General features: G+C 50.2%; 1 protein-coding gene and 1 non-coding gene across 2 annotated transcripts in view; both read left to right on the forward strand.

Annotated features, from left to right (window-relative positions):
• Positions 1-18,999, forward strand: part of DFFA (DNA fragmentation factor subunit alpha) — a 401,378-nt gene that overhangs the window by 241,626 nt on the left and 140,753 nt on the right. The window lies entirely within an intron of this gene.
• LOC132532545 (small nucleolar RNA SNORA70) lies at positions 12,621-12,751 on the forward strand. The gene has a single exon (XR_009544487.1). It is a non-coding gene; the product is annotated as a small nucleolar RNA SNORA70 (small nucleolar RNA).

An 18,999-nucleotide genomic window follows, 5' to 3' on the forward strand; every position in this document is an offset into this window, starting at 1 on the left:
TGGGTGGGGGTCCTGGGGGTGTGGGTGAGGGTCCTGGGGCTGTGGGTCCTGGGGGTGTCGGTGGGGGTCCTGGGGGTGTGGGTGTGGGTCCTGGGGCTGTGGGTGAGGGTCCGGGGGGTGTGGGTGAGGGTCCTGGGGCTGTTATCCTGGGGGTGTGGGTGTGGGTCCTGGGGCTGTGGGTGGGGGTCCTGGGAGTGTGGGTGGGGGTCCTGGGGGTGTGGGTGGGGGTCCTGGGAGTGTGGGTGGGGGTCCTGGGGATGTGGGTGGGGGTCCTGTGGGTGTGGGTCCTGGGGTTGTGGGTGGGGGTCCTGGGGTTGTGGGTGATGGTCCTGGGCGTGTGGGTGAGGGTCCTGGGGGTGTGGGTGGGGGTCCTGGGGGTGTGGGTGAGGGTCCTGGGGGTGTGGGTGAGGGTCCTGGGGGTGTGGGTGAGGGTCCTGGGGGTGTGGGTCCTGGGGGTGTGGGTGTGGGTCCTGGGGGTGTGGGTGAGGGTCCTGGGAGTGTGGGTGAGGGTCCTGGGAGTGTGTTTGGGGGTCCTGGGGGTGTGGGTGGGGGTCCTGGGGGTGTGGGTGAGGGTCCTGGGAGTGTGGGTGGGGGTCCTGGGGGTGTGGGTGATGGTCCTGGCGGTGTGGGTGAGGGTCCTGGGGGTGTGGGTGGGGGTCCTGGGGGTGTGGGTGTGGGTCCTGGGGGTGTGGGTGAGGGTCCTGGGAGTGTGGGTGAGGGTCCTGGGAGTGTGTTTGGGGGTCCTGGGGGTGTGGGTGGGGGTCCTGGGGGTGTGGGTGAGGGTCCTGGGAGTGTGGGTGGGGGTCCTGGGGGTGTGGGTGATGGTCCTGGCAGTGTGGGTGAGGGTCCTGGGGGTGTGGGTGGGGGTCCTGGGGGTGTGGGTGTGGGTCCTGGGGGTGTGGGTGAGGTTACTGGGGGAGTGGGTGAGGGTCCTGGCGGTGTGGTTGAGGGTCCTGGGGGTGTGGGTGGGGGTCCTGGGGTGGTGGGTGCGGGTCCTGGGAGTGTGGGTGTGGGTCCTGGGTGTGTGGGTGAGGGTCCTGGGGGTGTGGGTGAGGGTCCTGGGGCTGTGGGTCCTGGGGGTGTGGGTGGGGGTCCTGGGGGTGTGGGTGGGGGTCCTGGCGGTGTGGGTGAGGGTCCTGGGGGTGTGGGTGGGGGTCCTGGGCGTGTGGGTGAGGGTCCGGGGGGTGTGGGTGAGGGTCCTGGGGCTTTATCCTGGGGGTGTGGGTAGGGGTCCTGGGGGTGTGGGTGTGGGTCCTGGGGCTGTGGGTGAGGGTCCGGGGGGTGTGGGTGAGGGTCCTGGGGCTGTTATCCTGGGGGTGTGGGTAGGGGTCCTGGGGGTGTGGGTGTGGGTCCTGGGGCTGTGGGTGGGGGTCCTGGGAGTGTGGGTGGGGGTCCTCGGGTTGTGGGTGGGGGTCCTAGGAGTGTGGGTGGGGGTCCTGGGGATGTGGGTGGGGGTCCTGTGGGTGTGGGTCCTGGGGTTGTAGGTGGGGGTCCTGGGGTTGTGGGTGATGGTCCTGGGGGTGTGGGTGAGGGTCCTGGGTTGTGGGTGTGGGTCCTGGGGGTGTGGGTGGGGGTCCTGGGGGTGTGGGTGGGGGTCCTGGGGGTGTGGGTGGGGGTCTTGGGGCTGTGGGTCCTGGGGGTGTGGCTGGGGGTCCTGCAAGTGGGTGCCGGTCCTGGGGCTGTGGGTCCTGCAGCCCTGCACTCCACCGGCCTGAACGTCCCCCAGCAGCAGGAAGGGCCTGTGAGCCGTCCCACAGACAGGGCCTGGCCTGCTCTGCTGAATGCGCTTGCATTGTTCATGTTCAGAAGTGAGGGAGGCGAGCTGCCCACTGAGCACAGCCCTGCCTGAGAGCCCCGCTCTGCGTCCCCTGCCGCTCCCAGGCTCTGGGTGCCTTCTGCCATGTTTAGGGCTGGACAGTGACACACCTGGTCGAGCACACACATCGCCTTGTGCAGGGACCTGGGTTCAAGCCCCGAGTTCCCACCTGCGGAGGGGAATGTTCTGGAAGACAGGGCTGTCGGACACACGTCTCAACACACATGAGCCATGTGTGATGTGCAGAGCCCCACACGGAAGATTCCCGGGCTTTCCCAGCCACTTCCTGGGCAGCTTGATCTTGTTAAACAGATGTGCCTGTTAATGTGAGAGAGGACAAGAGCTGTGCTCAGCCCTGGCATTTGGTAGTGTCAGGGCTTGAACCTGCGACCTCAGGCATGGAAGTCTGGTGGCCACCACTATGCTATACATCATGTGTCTTTATTATTATTTTTAAAATATTTATTATTGGGAGTTGGGCAGTAGCACAGTGTGTTAAGCACAGGTGGCGCAAAGCACAAGGACCGGCATAAGGATCTGGGTTCGAGCCCCTGGCTCCCCACCTGCAGGAGAGTCACTTCACAGGCGGTGAAGCAGGTCTGCAGGTGTCTTTCTCTCCCTCTCTCTGTCTTCCCCTCTTCTCTCCATTTCTCTCTGTCCTATCCAACAACGATGACAACAACAACAGCAATAATAACAACAATAAAAAACGGGGAGTCGGGCTGTAGCTAGCGCAGCGGGTTAAGCATAGGTGGCGCAAAGCACAAGGACCAGCATAAGGATCCCAGTTCGAACCCCGGCTCCCCACCTGCAGGGGAGTCGCTTCACAGGTGGTGAAGCAGGTCTGCAGGTGTCTGTCTTTCTCTCCGCCTCTCTGTCTTCCCCTCTTCTCTCCATTTCTCTCTGTCCTATCCAACAACGACAACAACAATAATAACTACAACAATAAAACAACAAGGGCAACAAAAGGGAATAAATAAATAAAATAAATATTTTTTAAAAAACAATAAAAAACAAGGGCAACAAAAGGGAAAATAAATAATAAATATTTAAAAAGCTTTTTAAAATATTTATTATTACTACCAGAACACTGCTCAGCTCTGGCTTACAGTGATATGGGGGGATTGAACCTAGGACTTCGGAGCCTCAGGCATGACAGTTCCTTTGCAGAACCATTAATGCCAACTCACCTGCTCTTTATTCTTTAATTTTTTTCCCTCAGAACTCTGCTCACTCCTGGCAATGGCAGTGCTGGGGACTGAACTTCGGACTTCAGAGCTTCAGGCATGAAAGTCTTTTTTGCATAACCATTATGCTATCTCCGCAGCCCCCTTCTTGTATAGTTTCCACAACAATCCTTTTCATCCCCACAGCTGTTCTGGCCTGGACAGTCCATCGCGTCACCTCTGTGGCTGGGGAAAGAGCGCCTGCATGTCTGAGACTCCTGGGCAGCTTAGACCTCTGCCCGCAGCTGCCCTGTGTTCTGACCTCCACAGGGCACCTTAAACGAGGGCATCTGAGCACCGTTACACCCCACCCCAGCCCCTCACCCTGCTTTGCAAGCCTGAAGCTCCAGGTTCTATCCCTGGAGTCACACAAGACCAAGAGGTGTGCTCTGCTCGTAAGATGAACAAATCTTTCATTAAAAGTGACGGGGTGCATTGGATCGACCTTCTCGTGGTGCATCCCGTGAGTACCCATTCATTGGGGAAACTGACGATCCTTCCTAGCCGACTGAATCCACATGGATCCCAGTCACTTTCGAAGCCATTTAACTGGCTACGGAAGAAGGGCAAATGCTAGAAGATTAAAAGCGATTCCCCCCGGGAGTCGGGCAGTAGCGCAGCGGGTTAAGCGCACGTGGCGCAAAGCGCAAGGACCGGCATAAGGATCCCGGTTCCAGCCCCCGGCTCCCCAGCTGCAGGGGAGTCGCTTCACAGGCAGTGAAGCAGGTCTGCAGGTGTCTATCTCTCCCCCTCTGTCTTCCCCTCCTCTCTCCATTTCTCTCTGTCCTATCCAACAATGATGACATCAATAACAACAACAATAATAACTACAACAATAAAACAAGGGCAACAAAAGAGAATAAATAATAATAAAATAAAATAAAATAAAAAATGATTCCTCCCACTCATCAGACCCCAGTATGATCTCTGGGGACACGGGCCCCAGTCTGAGCACTGGTCCGCGGTGGGGCTGAACAGCGTGGCTGCCCAGAAGAGTGATGGGCCAGGCGCCGGCCCCAGGCTACCCCGTCCAGGGAAGCGTCAGCGGTGGTGTCTCCTCCTCACAAGACTGCTGGGAGCAGTGGAATCATGCAAGCACGGTTCCTGGCAAAGCCTTGAAGGCAAAATGATCATAACTGTTAACTGTTGTTATTGTTTTTGATTATTTGGGGGCCAGGTGGCGGTGCCATCAGTAGAGTGCATGTGCTACCATAGGCAAGGTCCTGGGTTCAAGGCTCTGGTCCCCACCCACAGCAGGCACACAGCCCAGCCGGTGCTTCCCCAGTCTCCTCCTGCCGTTGGCCCTGTACCACTAGGGGCCGTGCCTCACGGTGCAGGGACCACGCCCAGGGCTGACCCTGGTGGAAATGCAGCGTCATGGCCTCAGTGCACAATTTCACCACTCCAGGGCCATTTTTTAAGAAGTATTTATTCATTCATTCCCTTTTGTTGCCCTTGTCTTGTTGTAGTGGTTCTTGTTGTCGTCACTGTTGGATAGGACAGAAAGAAATGGAGAGAGGAGGGGAAGACAGAGAGAGAGGGGGAGAGAAAGAGACACCTGCAGACCTGCTTCACTGCCTGTGAAGCGACTCCCCTGCAGCTGGGGAGCCGGGGGCTCGAACCGGGATCCTAACGCCTGTCCTTGTGCTTTGTGCCACGTGTGCTTAACCCGCTGCGCCACCGCCCACCGGACTCCCTTTATTTTTTTTTTTAATTTTTGACTGGAACACTGCTCAGCTCTGGCTTGTGGTGGTGCGGGGGGATTAAACCAGGGACTGTGGAGACTCAGGCATGAGAGTCTCTTTGCATCACCCAGCCCCCACCTGCAGAAGGGCATCTTCACAAGTGGTGGAGCAGGGCTGCAGGCGTCTCCATCTCACTCTCTATCTCCCCCCTTCCTCTCCATTTCTGGTTGTCTCTATTCAACAAATAAAGAAAGCTAAAAAAAGACTGTGAGAGGAAGTCCAGAGCACCATGCTGTCATGCGTGATGTCGGGGACCTCATGTCTATTCGTAGTTTCAGCTCTGACCGCTGTGCCACCTCGCAGGCCACTGTTTTTCTTTTTTCTCTTCTTTTCCTTTTGAGCAGGGCACTGCACAGCTGTGGCTTCTGGTGTTGTCAGAGACGGAACCTGGGACCTCAGAGCCTCCGCAGACTTTGTTATTCTGGCAGTTTCCACCAGGCCTCCTGCACTTTCTTGCCTGTGCCTCCGGGACTCAGTTACCGGCCAGCGATCTGAGGAGACTTGTACTCAGGCACTTAGCTCCTGTGTCTGTGAGCACTGAGAGTGCATTCAAGCTCCTGGTTCTTGAGTGCCCCTGGGCTTTGCTTTCTGCTGCGTGCCCTGGAATCACCTCCACACCTGTGCAGTGCCTGCTGGCCAGGGGCACGCTGAGAGCTGATGGGTTGGCACTGCCAGGCCTCAGCATGTGCAGTTTCAACGTTCTGTGCTGACTTTGGGGGGTGCGGCTGTGAGTGGCAGCACAGCGCTGACCTTGCCCAGTGCGGGGGCATGGTAGAGACGGGCTCCCATGCCCAGAGCTAGCTTGTGGGCGCTGCCCTGAGAGCTTCTCCAGCCTTCTGGCATTTCACCCCAGTCTCCCTGCTACTTTTCTGGCCTTTCTGCTGCTTACCTGGCTGACACCTCAGCTGAGCAGCGTGGCCCCCCTTCACTTGCTTCTGCCAAGGAGAAAGCTGCAGTTCTCCTGCCTCTGCACCCCCAACAAATGCTCCAAGTCTGTGCTCTTTGGAGCCAAGCACAGAGCTGGTGAGACTGCTTTTGTTACCAGCAGAGAGGAGGCGGGGACAAAGGAGCAGCTCCTGCCTGAAGCTCTAGTCTTGCCCAAGCACAAAACTGCTTTAAAAAAAATGTTTTTTTCCCCTTTTGTTGCCCTTGTTTATCGTTGTCGTTGTTGTTATTGGTGTCGTTGTTGTTGGATAGGACAGGACAGAGAAATGGAGAGAGGAGGGGAAGACAGAGAGGGGGAGAGAAAGACAGACACCTGCAGACCTGCTTCACCACCTGTGAAGCGACTCCCCTGCAGGTGGGGAGCCGGGGGCTTGAACCAGGATCCTGATGCTGGTCTGTGCGCTTTGTGCCATGTGCGCTTAACCTGCTGAGCCACCGCCCGGCTCCCAGCACAAAACTTTCCTACTTGTGTGCCTTTGGTCGACTTCCAGAGACTTGATTTTTCCCCCCAATTTTATGCTTTTCTGTGTTTGTTTCCAGGGAGCATTTCTTACCCTCTTCCGCCACTAGGCCACCCCTCTTGCCTTGGCCCCATCCTCTAGTCTATCCAGGCCGTCCTGCAGGACTGCTAACAGTGCCAGTCCTGCACTGTACGTACCAGGCTAACAGGGCAGCAAGTCCTAGTAGTCTGCCAGGCCTCCTTCCCCAAAAGAGGGAATCTACACACGCCCTGCCCTCTGAGACTCCAAACTGCTGCACAGCTTTAAGGCGCCCTGACAATAGTATCTGCTGAGACTAGCAGCTCAGCCCTGGGAAGCTGACTTTCTCAGCTAATCAGTGGCAGACCCGAACTTTAACCCCAGTCTGCTAGGGCGGAACCCAGCGTTCTCGCAGGATCAGATTAGCAGCCTGTAAGCAAGCAAACGGAGATAGGGTTGTTTGTAGCAGACTTGACTTGCCTCCGGTTGAAAAGTACTGGGAAGTCAACTTGCAGTGGGGGTCTTGGGGGACAGAGAGCCCTGGCAGAGATCTCCCGGGCAGCACTTGGCACAGTGGCTTCCTTCAAGTCTTGCCCCTACTCCTTTCAAACTTGTTGCAACCACTTTCTCCTTCCTGAGGCCAGCTTGCTACACGGAAATCCTACAGTCATACTTAGTTGCAGAAACGAATTGATTGCTCTAGTCTGAGATTTGACAAGAGAGAAATTACGCTGAGTCAAGGTGACTAGACATCTGGACACACCCAAGTTGCTACACTGTGATGCATTGTGCTCTGCAAAGCTCGGTCTCTGGCCAGATAACCACTACTGTTTCTCCTACAATGGTGCAGGCTACCAGTATAGAAATAGGCCTGCCCGATTCTTCATAAGGTGCTGATTGAGCCCAAAATACCCCTAGAGGGCCCGGAAACTTTAACACTTCAGAAAGCTTCAGAAAGCAGGGCTGGGAAAAGGCAAGTCTGCCCAGAGATTAGACAAAGCAGGGCCGGCTAGGGCTTGGTGCTGATTTAGGGAATCTTCACGTCTGGCTGACAGTGCTGAGGACTGTCAGCTCATTCCTGTTTACCCCTCAACGTCTGTCTGGCCCCAACCCAAAATCAAAGCACAGATCTGAGTTCTACACGAAGCTCTCTTAGGGCAGAGGCTTCTGTTGGACTTCTATAAAGGTGTGTGAGGACGTACCAGTTGGGCAGAGGTGAAAACGCCAGTTCTTCCACTTGCTTTTCGACTCCTCTGGCTGAATAAATGATGTCAGGGAAAAGTAATTTTGTTAAAACACAGAAACTACGTATTCAAAACCTAGAGGGTCAAATGTGTGTGTGTGTGTGTGTGTGTGTGTGAGAGAGAGAGAGAGAGAGAGAGAGAGAAACACACCGAGAGAGAGAGAGAGAGAGAGAGAGAGAGAGAGAGAGAAACACACCGAGAGAGGCAGAGCAGCTGAGGTGGACTGTGCAGAGACAAAGAACCTTCCCACCTGACAAGAGGGAAGCAGTGAGAATCGTGGGAGCGAGAAGGCAGGCGCTGAGCGCAGGCCGTGTAGCTCCGCGGGGCCCTGCAGCGAGCCAGGTCGGGGCAGCCCTCCACGACCCAGAGTCAGGATGAGCGTACGGAGCAGATCCAGCCTGAAAGCCCTGTGGGCTCAGGAAGACAAGGTCTGAGAGGGCCCCTGGCGCTGCTGAATGCCCCCCGCCCCGGACGGGCTCCATGGAGAAAGCCCAGTTCGCCAGGAGCAGCCCGTGTGTGGCCGTCCCCGGCTGTCTGTGTGGCTGCCTCCACGCGGGTGGCTTGTCTCCCGGCTCTGTGGGTGAATGGGTGGTGCTCAGCCGGCCGAGGACGCCCTTGTCCACTGTAGTGTCGGGTCCAGAGCTGCTGGGCCTCTCCAGCTGTCACTGCGGCAAACTGCCCATCAGCAGGCGTTCCCTCTCGTTCTTCCATTCCGACACTGTACACTTTCTCTTTCACTGTACACTTTTCTTTTTCTTCAGAGATCTGTTTGTGTAAGGGCTGGGCAGTGGTGCACCTGGTTGTGTTACAGGGCACGAGGACCTGGGTTTGAGCTCCCGGTCCCCACCTGCAGGGGGAAAGCTTTGCGAGTGGTGAAGCAGAGCTGCAGGCGTCTCTGTCTCTCTCCCTATCTCCCCCTTACCCCTTGATTTCTGGCTGTATATAGTGTGGTGGTCAGACTCGGGACTTCATCTTGAGAGTTTGATACGTCAGGCACTAGCCACCTCCTTGGGCTGCTCTTCTTTCTTTAATCAATCAATCAATCAATCAATCAATCAATCGACTGGCCGAACTTCATGAAAGAGACACGGGCACTGCTCAGCTGCAGCATGTGGTAGCTCAGTGGTCACACGTGTGCCTCAGATATAATATTCCAGATTCCTAAATCGCCCAGATTTTCATCCTGACACTAAGTATAGAATTTTTGGACAGCCCAAAGAATTCAGTTGCCCATGATCTCAAACCTAATAGACTAAAGACATTTGGTCCTGTCAAGTGTCTAAAGTATTATTAGTAAGCATCCTAAAGTCATATACGATCTCGCTAAAGTCCAATACGCTATAGCTGATTTTAACAATTGGGGCTCTTAAGTAATTTGGTTGTTATAATAATACCTGTGGCCATTTGAAGCTCTTTCCAAAACTGTGAGTAACCTTCCCTTTTCTCCTTAAAATTCCTATTTCTCCTCATCCTAAAAAGTTTTAAAATTTTGCTTCTATTTCTTGGTTCCAAACTACATTCTCTTTACCGGTGAAATCTTTCTTAATATAGACAATGCACTGACCAGTCACACTTATATTGTTTATATTTGTCTCCATAAGTTATTGTCAATTATATATTTTGGACTAAAATTATATAGCAATATCCTGTGATTGGACTAAGCCTAATTAATAAATTTGACAAGTTAGTAGAATGGTCTAAAGACATTATAAGTTTTTTTTAACTTTATTTATTCCCTTTTGCTGCCTTTGCTGTTTATCGTTATTGTTGTTGTTTTATTGTTGCTGTTATTGCTGTCATTGTTATTGGATAGGACAGAGAGAAATGGAGAGAGGAGGGGAAGGCAGAGAGGGGGAGAGAAAGACAGACACCTGCAGACCTGCTTCACCGCCTGTGAAGCGACTCCCCTGCAGGTGGGGAGCCGGGGGCTCCAACTGGGATCCTTATGCCGGTCCCTGTGCTTTGTGCCACTTATGCTTAACCTGCTGCGCTACCGCCCATCACCCATAAATTCTTTTTTTCCCTCCAGGGTTATTGCTGGGCTCAGTGCCAGCACTATGAATTCACTGCTCCCTTAAGCCATTTTTCCCCATTGTATTGGACAGGACAGAGGGAAAATGAGAGAGGGAAGGGGGCGGCTGGGCGGTAGTGCAGCGGGTTAAGCGCAGGTGGCACAAAGTGCAAGGACTGGCTTATGGGTCCTGGTTAGAGCCCCCAGCTCCCCACCTGCAGGGGGGTTGCTTCGCAAGTGGTGAAGCAGGTCTGTCCCATCCAACAACAACAACAATAACTACAACAATAAAACAAAGGCAACAAAAGGAAATGAATAAATAAAATCTTTTTTAAATCTTTAAAAAATGTCATTTTACAAACAGATTGGCATTTTCCTTCTTTCTGTTTTGCCTTCAGGGTTATTGCTGGGCTCAGTACCTGCACTACAAATCCACTGCTCCTGGAGGCCATTTTTCCCATTTTGTTGCCCTTGTTGTTGTCGTTATTGTTGTCATTGCTGTTGTTGTTGTTGGATAGGACAGAGTGAAATCGAGAGAGGAAGGGGAGATACAGAGGGGGAGATAAAGACAGACACCTGCAGACCTGCTTCACCGCCTGTGAAGCGACTCCCCTGCAGGTGGGGAGCCGGGGGCTTGAACCAGGATTCATACGTCGGTCCTTGTGCTTTGCGCCACCTGCGCTTAACCCGCTGTGCTACCGTCTAACCCCCCAGATGGGCATTTTCTGACTGTGAAGTCTCCTGTTTTTTGTAAAACTGATGATGACCACTCAGGTATGATGTGTGTAAAGTTAAATCAGCGGTGTATGAACCACATGTATCAAGGCATAGACAAATCAGGTCAAATTAATCTTACTAAACATCAAGCTTTTGTTAGGACAGCTGGGGCCACTGGAGAAAGGGACCCAGATGCAGGAAGCTCTGAACCTAGCACTTCTCTGTGCTACAGTCACTTGCTCTTGATGGACGTCCACACCTTTCCCGGGAAATCTACAAATCTGTTTGGCATAGCACACATACTTTACCGAATAGGTGGGCCATTCAGAAGTGGGGCCACAGGGCTGCTGCTCCGGGACGCTACTGTTTCCTGCAACACCCTCCCCTTCACTTACTCCAGGCTGAAGTTTCAGTGGAAGCCCAGACTGGCTGGGCCCGCACTGCTGGCTCAATCAATCTGGCCTTTTATCATCGACTAAATAACATGTCTGGAGATCTGGGCTTACTTTTCTCCCCCAAGAATCCTAAGACAAGGACACGACTACCAATCTGGAAAGACGACGTGGGTTGACTGTGGCCCAGTTCAAGAAGTTATGATCTGGACCTCTGGACCCTGTATGTTTGCTGTGGCTCAAGGACTCCCGACATCTCATTAACTGCTCTTCTTTCAACAAAGAAACTAACCCTGAAGCCAGTGTGTGCCCCTACGCAGTATGGTTTACTCCCTGTGTCAACATCTCATGGATTCTTTCTTCAAGTTGCTACCACCAGAGTTCTCACTGGGGCGCAGTGCCAGCACAGCAAATCCACTGCTCCCAGAGGCCACTTTTTCCTTTTTTTTCCTCCTCCTTCTATTTTATTAGATAAAGCAGACAGAAATTAAGGGGGGGGAAGATAAGGAGAGAAAAAGCCCCCTGCAGACCTGACCTACTTCCCTACTTGTGAAGTGTCCCCCACCACAGGTGGGGGATGGGAGCTCAAGCCCAGGCCCTTTCGCAGGGTAATAGGAGCACTTAACCAAGCACTTCGCTTGTGCCACCGCCAGGCGCACCCCCCCGCCGTTTACGCATCCTTTCGGTGAGCTGGAGCTGGGTTACCTGTGGATTTAATCAGTGTGGAGGGGCAGGAGAGTCTGCTCTGGTTCCAATCACTGCAGCTCTACAGCACATTCGTAGAAGCAACGGATTTTGAACTGTTAGTAGCACCAGTGATCACTGTCACTACTGTGCGGCGACAGCCTCAACAGCAAGAGTAGCACGGTTCCACTCCGCTCAAACAGAGCGCCAAAAATCCTGCCTCAAACCGCAACTGACCAAGACATCCTAGACTCGGTGGCCGCTCCCGGCTGGCTTCCTGTTGTGCAGCAGGTTAGCCTGTGGCTCAGAGTACTAGCCTGTGCATTACCCAGGTTTCCCTCGATTATTCCCAGTCTTGGGAAGACGTCCAAAGGCACCTCCATAGAGCCTTTCACAACCACCTTGGTTGAGATAGAAACAGCTTGAATAGACGACTAAAAGTACAATTGGAATTGGAGGGAGCCGGGCGGTAGCGCAGCGGGTTAAGCGCATGTGGCGCAAAGCACAAGGTCCGGCTTAAGGATCCCGGTTCCAGCCTCCGGCTCCCCACCTGCAGGGGAGTCGCTTCACAGGTGGTGAAGCAGGTCTGCAAGTGCCTTTCTCTCCCCCTCTCTGTCTTCCCCTCCTCTCTCCACTTCTCTCTGTCCTATCCAACAATGACGACAGCAATAACAACAACTACAACAACAATGAAAAACAATAAGGGCAACAAAAGGGAAAATAAATAAATAAATAAATAATTTAAGGGGCCAGGTGGTGGTACACCTGGTTGAGCGCACGTATTACAAAGCACAAGGACCCGGGTTCGAGCCCCCGGTTCCCACCCGCAGGGGGAAAGCTTCATAAGTGGTGAAGCAGGGCTGCAGGTGTCTCTCTGTCTCTCTCCCTCTCTATCATCCCCTTCCCTCTTGATTTCTGGCTGTCTCTATCCAATAAATAAAGATAATAAAAAAATAAAAAATAAAAGTACAATTGGAAAGACTAAAATCTGAGGCAAAAAGCATGAAATAACCCAGAGGATTCAGTGCTTTGGTGAAACTCAGAGAACTGGTTCTCTGGACTCAGTCTCTGCCTACGGACACCGTCTGGAGCAGGCGAGCTGCTTAATTTACTTAGTTTCTTAAAGCACAAGAATGCAAACATCTTTCTGCTTCTCCTAAGAGTCTTCATCTCCTCTGTGGCCTGCTCACTAGCGCTCGGCCTCAGCCAACAAAGCTGACTGCCGTTCTCCAGCACCCTGGATGGGCCACGACCGTCACCCAGAATCACTCTACCTCCCAGCTGTACAACTGGCCTGATCACTTATACCCAGAGCAACTCAATGTATCTCTGCCCGTCTTTTAGATAAAAAGGACAGGGGTCTGCAGCCAATGAAGCCGACTGTGCTGCCCTCCCCATGGCGCCTGGTGTGCAGTGGCTGCCAACAGCAGCCTCCTGGTCGTGTGTGCAGCTGCTGCTGGGATGGCTGCCCTGAGGGGCCCTGGAGACGCCCTTCCTGCTCCGTGTTCATTTTATGCCCGACCTCCTGCCGTCCCTAACCTTAGGCTCCAGACAGGGATGCGGGGTGCTTCTGGGACGCCTCAGGGCACCATGGCCAGAGTCCACGTTGGCCAGGTCATTGTGTCCTTTCGCACAAGGAGCATGGGATCGAGGCCCTGAGCAGGGCCAAGTTCACGTTCCCTGGACTCCAGAAGGTCCACATCTCCAAGAAGTGGGGCTTCACCACGTTTAATGCAGATGAATTTGAAGACATGACAGCTGAAAAGTGCCTCATCCGACCACTGTGGAGTCAAATCCATCCCCAGCCACGGTCCCCTGGACAAGTGGCAGGCCCTGCACTCCTGAGAGCCTCAGAGGTGTCCCTTCATCAATTAGAATAAATCCAGATTCTGCTTAAAAAAAAAAAGAGGGGAGTTATGGAAGTCTCCTGACCCCAGACTTCCTGAAACGTGTCGTTAGCAATCCTCCTCCTGTTATCTAGGCCTCTGTGTAAGTGAACACACCCACTTCTTGTTTTCACCAGGTGCATTTCTTCATCTGAAAATTCTAGGCCTCCTTATTCAAAGGTTTTTTTTTTGGCCTCCAGGCTGGGATTTGGTGCCAGCACTATGAATCCACTGCTCCTGGTGGCCGTTTTTCCATTTTATTGGACAGGACAGAGAGAAGGGGGAGACAGACACCTGCTGACCTGCTTCACTGCTTATGAGGTATCCCTCCTGCAGGTGGGGAGCTGAGGGCTCGAACCTGGATCCTTGCACTATGTACTATGCACTCAACCCAGTGTGCCACCTCCCGGCCCCTAGGTCCTCTCTCCTTCCAAGTCCTGCGCTCTGGTCTGGAACAGGTTATGAGCTAAACTGCATCATCCCTGAGGGCCTGGTGTTTGTGCATGGGCTGACCAGAGGAGAAACCGTCTCTCAGGACATCAGGGCAGTGTGCCTTGATGTAGAGTTGTTGACACTGGCTAGTGCAGCGAAGTTTCAAGTACCCTTCTTGCAATGTTTCCTCCACGAAAAGGCCTGACCTTCCTGTGTCACATGTAGCTAACTCTTGCTATCTGTACCTTGATGTTGACTTCCGATGTCCCTACAAGACATTTTTCACCTTCTTCGTTCCTTCTGGTGTCATGTGTGACCCTGCTGATGTTGTTGGCGTTCAGGTCAGGGTGGCTCACTGGACACTCTCCTGTCTCAGGATGTCCTGTTGCGTCCCTCCAGACCTCTTCTGATCATCAGCTTGTGTCTGAAGTTGATTTCTCTCAGCGTTGCGATGCGACAGGCCTCAGGGTCCTGGCATGTGGCTAAGGTTCCCCCAGAGTACCCATGTCTGCTGCCCGACTAAGTCTCCCTCACTGAACGGGAGGCAGCTTTGCTGCAGAGCCAGCGGCAGCACACACAGCTCACCTGCAACGTTGGCAGTAAGACCTGTGTGGAAGAATCATCGCTGTCTGCCTGAGGCTGCTGCCCCGCTTCACCCTGAGGACAGTGGTCCCTGCTCATGTTCGACTCACAGAGCTTTTAAAGACCAAGCCAAACTTTAAATGAAAGGAACTTTTATTTTTATTGCCACCAGGACTACTGTTGTGGCTTGGTGTCTACATGGTGAATGTACCACTTCTGGTGCCTAATTTTTCCTTGTGACTTTTTTTTTTTTTTTTGGCAGAGACAGCAGCATGGCTTCGCCACTTGGGAAGCAGCCCTTATTGCAGGTGGGGACTACGGCCTTGGACCTGGGTCCTTGAGTGTGGCAACATGTACACTCTACTTGATAAGCCGCCACCTAGCCCCATCTACCACTTTTAAATTCTTGGGTGCTTAGATATGTTTATTAAGTTTCCCTCTGTATTTTCTGCCATCTTTCTTCCTGGCTTCTTTCAAGTAACACCATTTCCTCCAGCTCAAACCATGTTGCAACAAAGAACAAACATAAAAACCACCTTATCTGTTCTTACAACTAAGTGGTACATTAGGAAGATTTTAAAAAAATTATTTATTTATTTATTTATGAGAGGGGTAGGAGAGAAAGAACCAGACATCACCCTGGCACTTGTGCTGCCTGGGATTGAACTCAGGACCTCGTGCTTGAGAGTCCAAAGCTTTTTTTTTTTTGGGGGGGGGAATTAATGTTTTACATTCAACAGTAAATACAATAGTTTGTACATGCATAACATTCCCCAGATTCCCATTTAACAATACAATCCCCACTATGTCATTCATCATCTTTCATGGACCTGTATTCTCCCCATCCACCCACCCACCCCAGAGTCTTTTACTTTGGTGTAATACTCCAATTCCATTTCAGGTTCGACTTGTGTTTTCTAATCTTGTTTTTCAACTTCGGCCTGAGAGTGAGATCATCCCATATTCATCCTTCAGTTTCTGACTTACTTCACTCAACATGATTTTTTCAAGGTCCATCCAAGATCGGCTGAAAACGGTGAAGTCACCATTTTTTACAGCTGAGTAGTATTCCATTGTGTATATAGACCACAACTTGCTCAGCCACTCATCTGTTGTTGGACACCTGGGTTGCTTCCAGGTTTTGGCTATTACAAATTGTGCTGCCAAGAACATATGTGTACACAGATCATTTTGGATGGATGTGTTGGGTTCCTTAGGATATATCCCCAGGAGAGGAATTGCAGGGTCATAGGGTAGGTCCATTTCTAGCCTTCTGAGAGTTCTCCAGACTGTTCTCCACAGAGGTTGGACCCATTGACATTCCCACCAGCAGTGCAGGAGGGTTCCTTTGACCCCACACCCTCTCCAGCATTTGCTGCTGTTACCTTTTCTGATGTATGACATTCTCACAGGAGTGAAGTGATATCTCACTGTTGTCTTGATTTGCATTTCTCTGACAATCAGAGACTTGGAGCATTTTTTCATGTGTTTCTCGGCCTTTTGGATCTCTTCTGTGGTGAATATTCTGTCCAAGTCCTCCCCCCATTTTTGGATGGGGTTATTTGTTGTCTTGTTGTTGAGTCTGGCAAGCTCTTTTTATATGTTGGTTATTAAACTCTTATCTGATGTATGGCATGTAAAGATCTTCTCCCATTCTGTGAGGGGTCTCTTGGTTTGAGTAGTGGTTTCTTTAGCTGTGAAGAAGCTTTTTAATTTGATGTAGTCCATCCCATAGGTTTATACTTGCCTTAGTCTTCTTTGTAATTGGACTTATTTCATTGAAGATATCTTTAAAAAGTTTATATGGAAAAGAGTTCTGTCAGTATTTTCCTCTAAGTATCTGATAGTTTCTGATCTAACATCCAAGTCCTTGATCCACTTGGAATTTACTTTTGTATTTGGTGAAATACAGTGGTTCAGTTTCATTCTTCTGCATGTTTCAACCCATTGTTTCCAACACCATTTGTTGAAGAGACTCTGCTTTCCCCATGGAATAGTCTGGGCCCCTTTGTCAAAGATTAGATGTCCATAGGTGTGGGGCCTCATTTCTGGGCTCTCAATTCTATTCCACTGGTCAGTGTGTCTGTTCATGTTCCAGTACCAAGTAGTTTTGATGACAATGGCCCTATAATACAGTTTGAGATCTGGGAGTGTGATGCCTCCGGTTCTGTTCTTTTTTCTCAAGATTGTTTTGGCAATTCTAGGTCTTTTCTGGTTCCAGATAAACATTTGTAGCATTTTTTCTATTCTCCTAAACAATGTGCTTGGGATCTTGATGGGGATAGCATTAAATTTGTAGATGGCTCTGGGTAATATATTCATTTTGATGATGTTAATTCTTCCAAGCCATGAACATGGAATATCTTTCCACTTCTTTGTGTCTTTTTCAATTTCTTTGAGTAGTGACTCATAATTTTCAGTATACAAGTCTTTCACTTCTTTGGTTAGGTTTACTCCTAGATATTTTATTGTTTTTGTTGCTATAGAAAAAGGAACTGATTTCTGGATTTCAATTTCTTCTAACTTAGTGTTTGCATAGAGGAATGCCACTGACTTTTGAATGTTAATTTTATAGCCTGACACATTACTGTATTGCCTGATGATTTCCAAAAGCTTCTTGCTGGATTCCTTAGGTTTTTCCATGTATACTATCATGTCATCTGCAAATAAGGAGAGTTTGACTTCTTCTCTTCCAATCTGTATGCCTTTAATTCCTTGCTCCTGCCTGATTGCTATGGCAAGAACTTCCAACACTATGTTGAATAGTAATGGTGATAGTGGGCATCCTTGTCTAGTACCTGATCTGAGGGGAAATGCTTCCAGTTTTTCACCATTGAGTATGATGTTGGCTGTAGGTTTGCTCTATATAGACTCCACTATCTTGAGGAATTTTCCGTCTATTCCCATTTTTTGTAGTGTTTTGATCATAAAGGGATGTTGTATTTTGTCAAAGGCTTTCTCTGCATCTATTGATATGACCATGTGGTTTTGGTCTTGCTTTTGTTGATGTGGTGGATCACATTGATTGATTTACGTATATTAAACCAACCTTGCATGCCTGGGATAAACCCCACTTGGTCATGATGAACAATATTTTTGATATACTGCTGTATCCGGTTGGCTAGAATTTTGTTCAATATTTTCGCATCTATGTTCATCAGAGATATTGGTCTGTAGTTTTCTTTTTTGGTTGTGTCCCTGTCTGCTTTTGGTATCAGGGTCATGTTGGCTTCATAGAAGCTAGCAGCGAGTATTCCAGTGTCTTCAATCTTCTGGAAGACTTTTAAAAGTAGAGGTATTAGTTCTTCTTTGAAAGTTTTGTAGAATTCATTTGTAAAACCATCTGGTCCAGGACTTTTATTTTTGGGGAGATTTTTGATAACTCTTTCAATTTCATTAGCTGTGATGGGCCTGTTCATGTTATCCACTTCCTCTTTACTTAGTTTTGGAAGTTGGTAGGTATCTAGGAAATCATTCATTTCTTCCAGGTTCTCTAGCTTGGTGGCATATAGTTGTTCATAGAAGCCTCGCATGATATGTTGAATTTCTGCAGTGTTTGTTGTGATTTCTCCTCTTTCATTTACTACCCGATTTATTTGGGTCTTCTCCCTTTTTTGTTTTGTGAGTCTGGCTAAAGGTTTGTCGATTTTGTTTACTCTTTCGAAGAACCAACATTTACTTTCATTGATCTTTTGTATGGTTTTCCTATTCTCAATGTTATTTATTTCTGCCCTAACTTTAGTGACTTCTGTCCTTCTGGTTGCTTTAGGATTCCTTTGTTGTTCTTCTTCTAGGTCTTTAAGATGTGCAATCAGGCTGTTTATTTGTGCCTTTTCTTGTTTCCTAATGTGTGCTTGTATAGCTATGAACTTCCCTCTTAGGACTGCTTTAGCTGTGTCCCAAATATTTTGATAGCTTGTGTCTTCACTTTCATTGAACTCTCGAAACATTTTGATTTCTTCCTTGATTTCCTCTTTGACCCAGAAGTTGTTAAGAAGTGTACTGTTGAGCTTCCACATTTTGGGACTGTTACTAATCTTTTGTTGATTGTTAAGTGTTAGTTTAATTCCACTGTGGTCTGAGAAGATGCTTGGGATGATTTCAGTGCTCTTGAATTGGCTGATGCTGTCTTTGTGGCCTAACATATGGTCTATCCTTGAGAATGATCCATGTGGATTTGAGTAAAATGTGTATTCCAGTTTCTTGGGATGAATGACTCTGAAAATGCCCAATAGTTCTAGTTTATCTCTCTTCATTTAGCTCCCTTATGTCTTTACTGATTTTCTTCCTGGATGATCTGTCAAATTGAGATAGTGGGGTGTTGAAGTCCCCTACTATGATTGTGTTACTGTTAATATATTGCTGTAGCTCTTTCAGTAGAAGTTTGATGTATTTAGATGTATTTAGGAGAGTCCAAAGCTTTATCCACTGCGCCACCTCCTGGACCACGATTAGAAATATTAATTAAGCTGCCATGGTGAGATTTCCAGCACCTCACCCCCCAGCAAGCAGCAGACAGTCACTGGTGGGTATGTATGGAGAAGCTTTAGGTAAAAGAAACACAGCCCACAGATCTTCCGGGTAAAATGGTCACTGTCACACTGAGGAGGAAGCACTTTCAGAGAAATGGCACATCAGCTCTCCTGGCTATAGAATAACCATTGTTTGAGTCAAGAAAGAACATACTTCAGGAGGTGACACAGCAGGGAGGGAGCTTGTTTGCATTCATGAGGTCCCAAGCTTTAATCCCTGGGACTTTGGTGACCTAGCAGTGCTCTGGTCCCCACCCTCTCTCATAAAAAGTTTTAGGCCAGTAGGAAAGTACCATTGGCAACACGAT

The sequence above is a fragment of the Erinaceus europaeus genome, chromosome 13 (assembly GCF_950295315.1).
Source record: "Erinaceus europaeus chromosome 13, mEriEur2.1, whole genome shotgun sequence".
NCBI classification, from domain to species: domain Eukaryota; kingdom Metazoa; phylum Chordata; class Mammalia; order Eulipotyphla; family Erinaceidae; genus Erinaceus; species Erinaceus europaeus.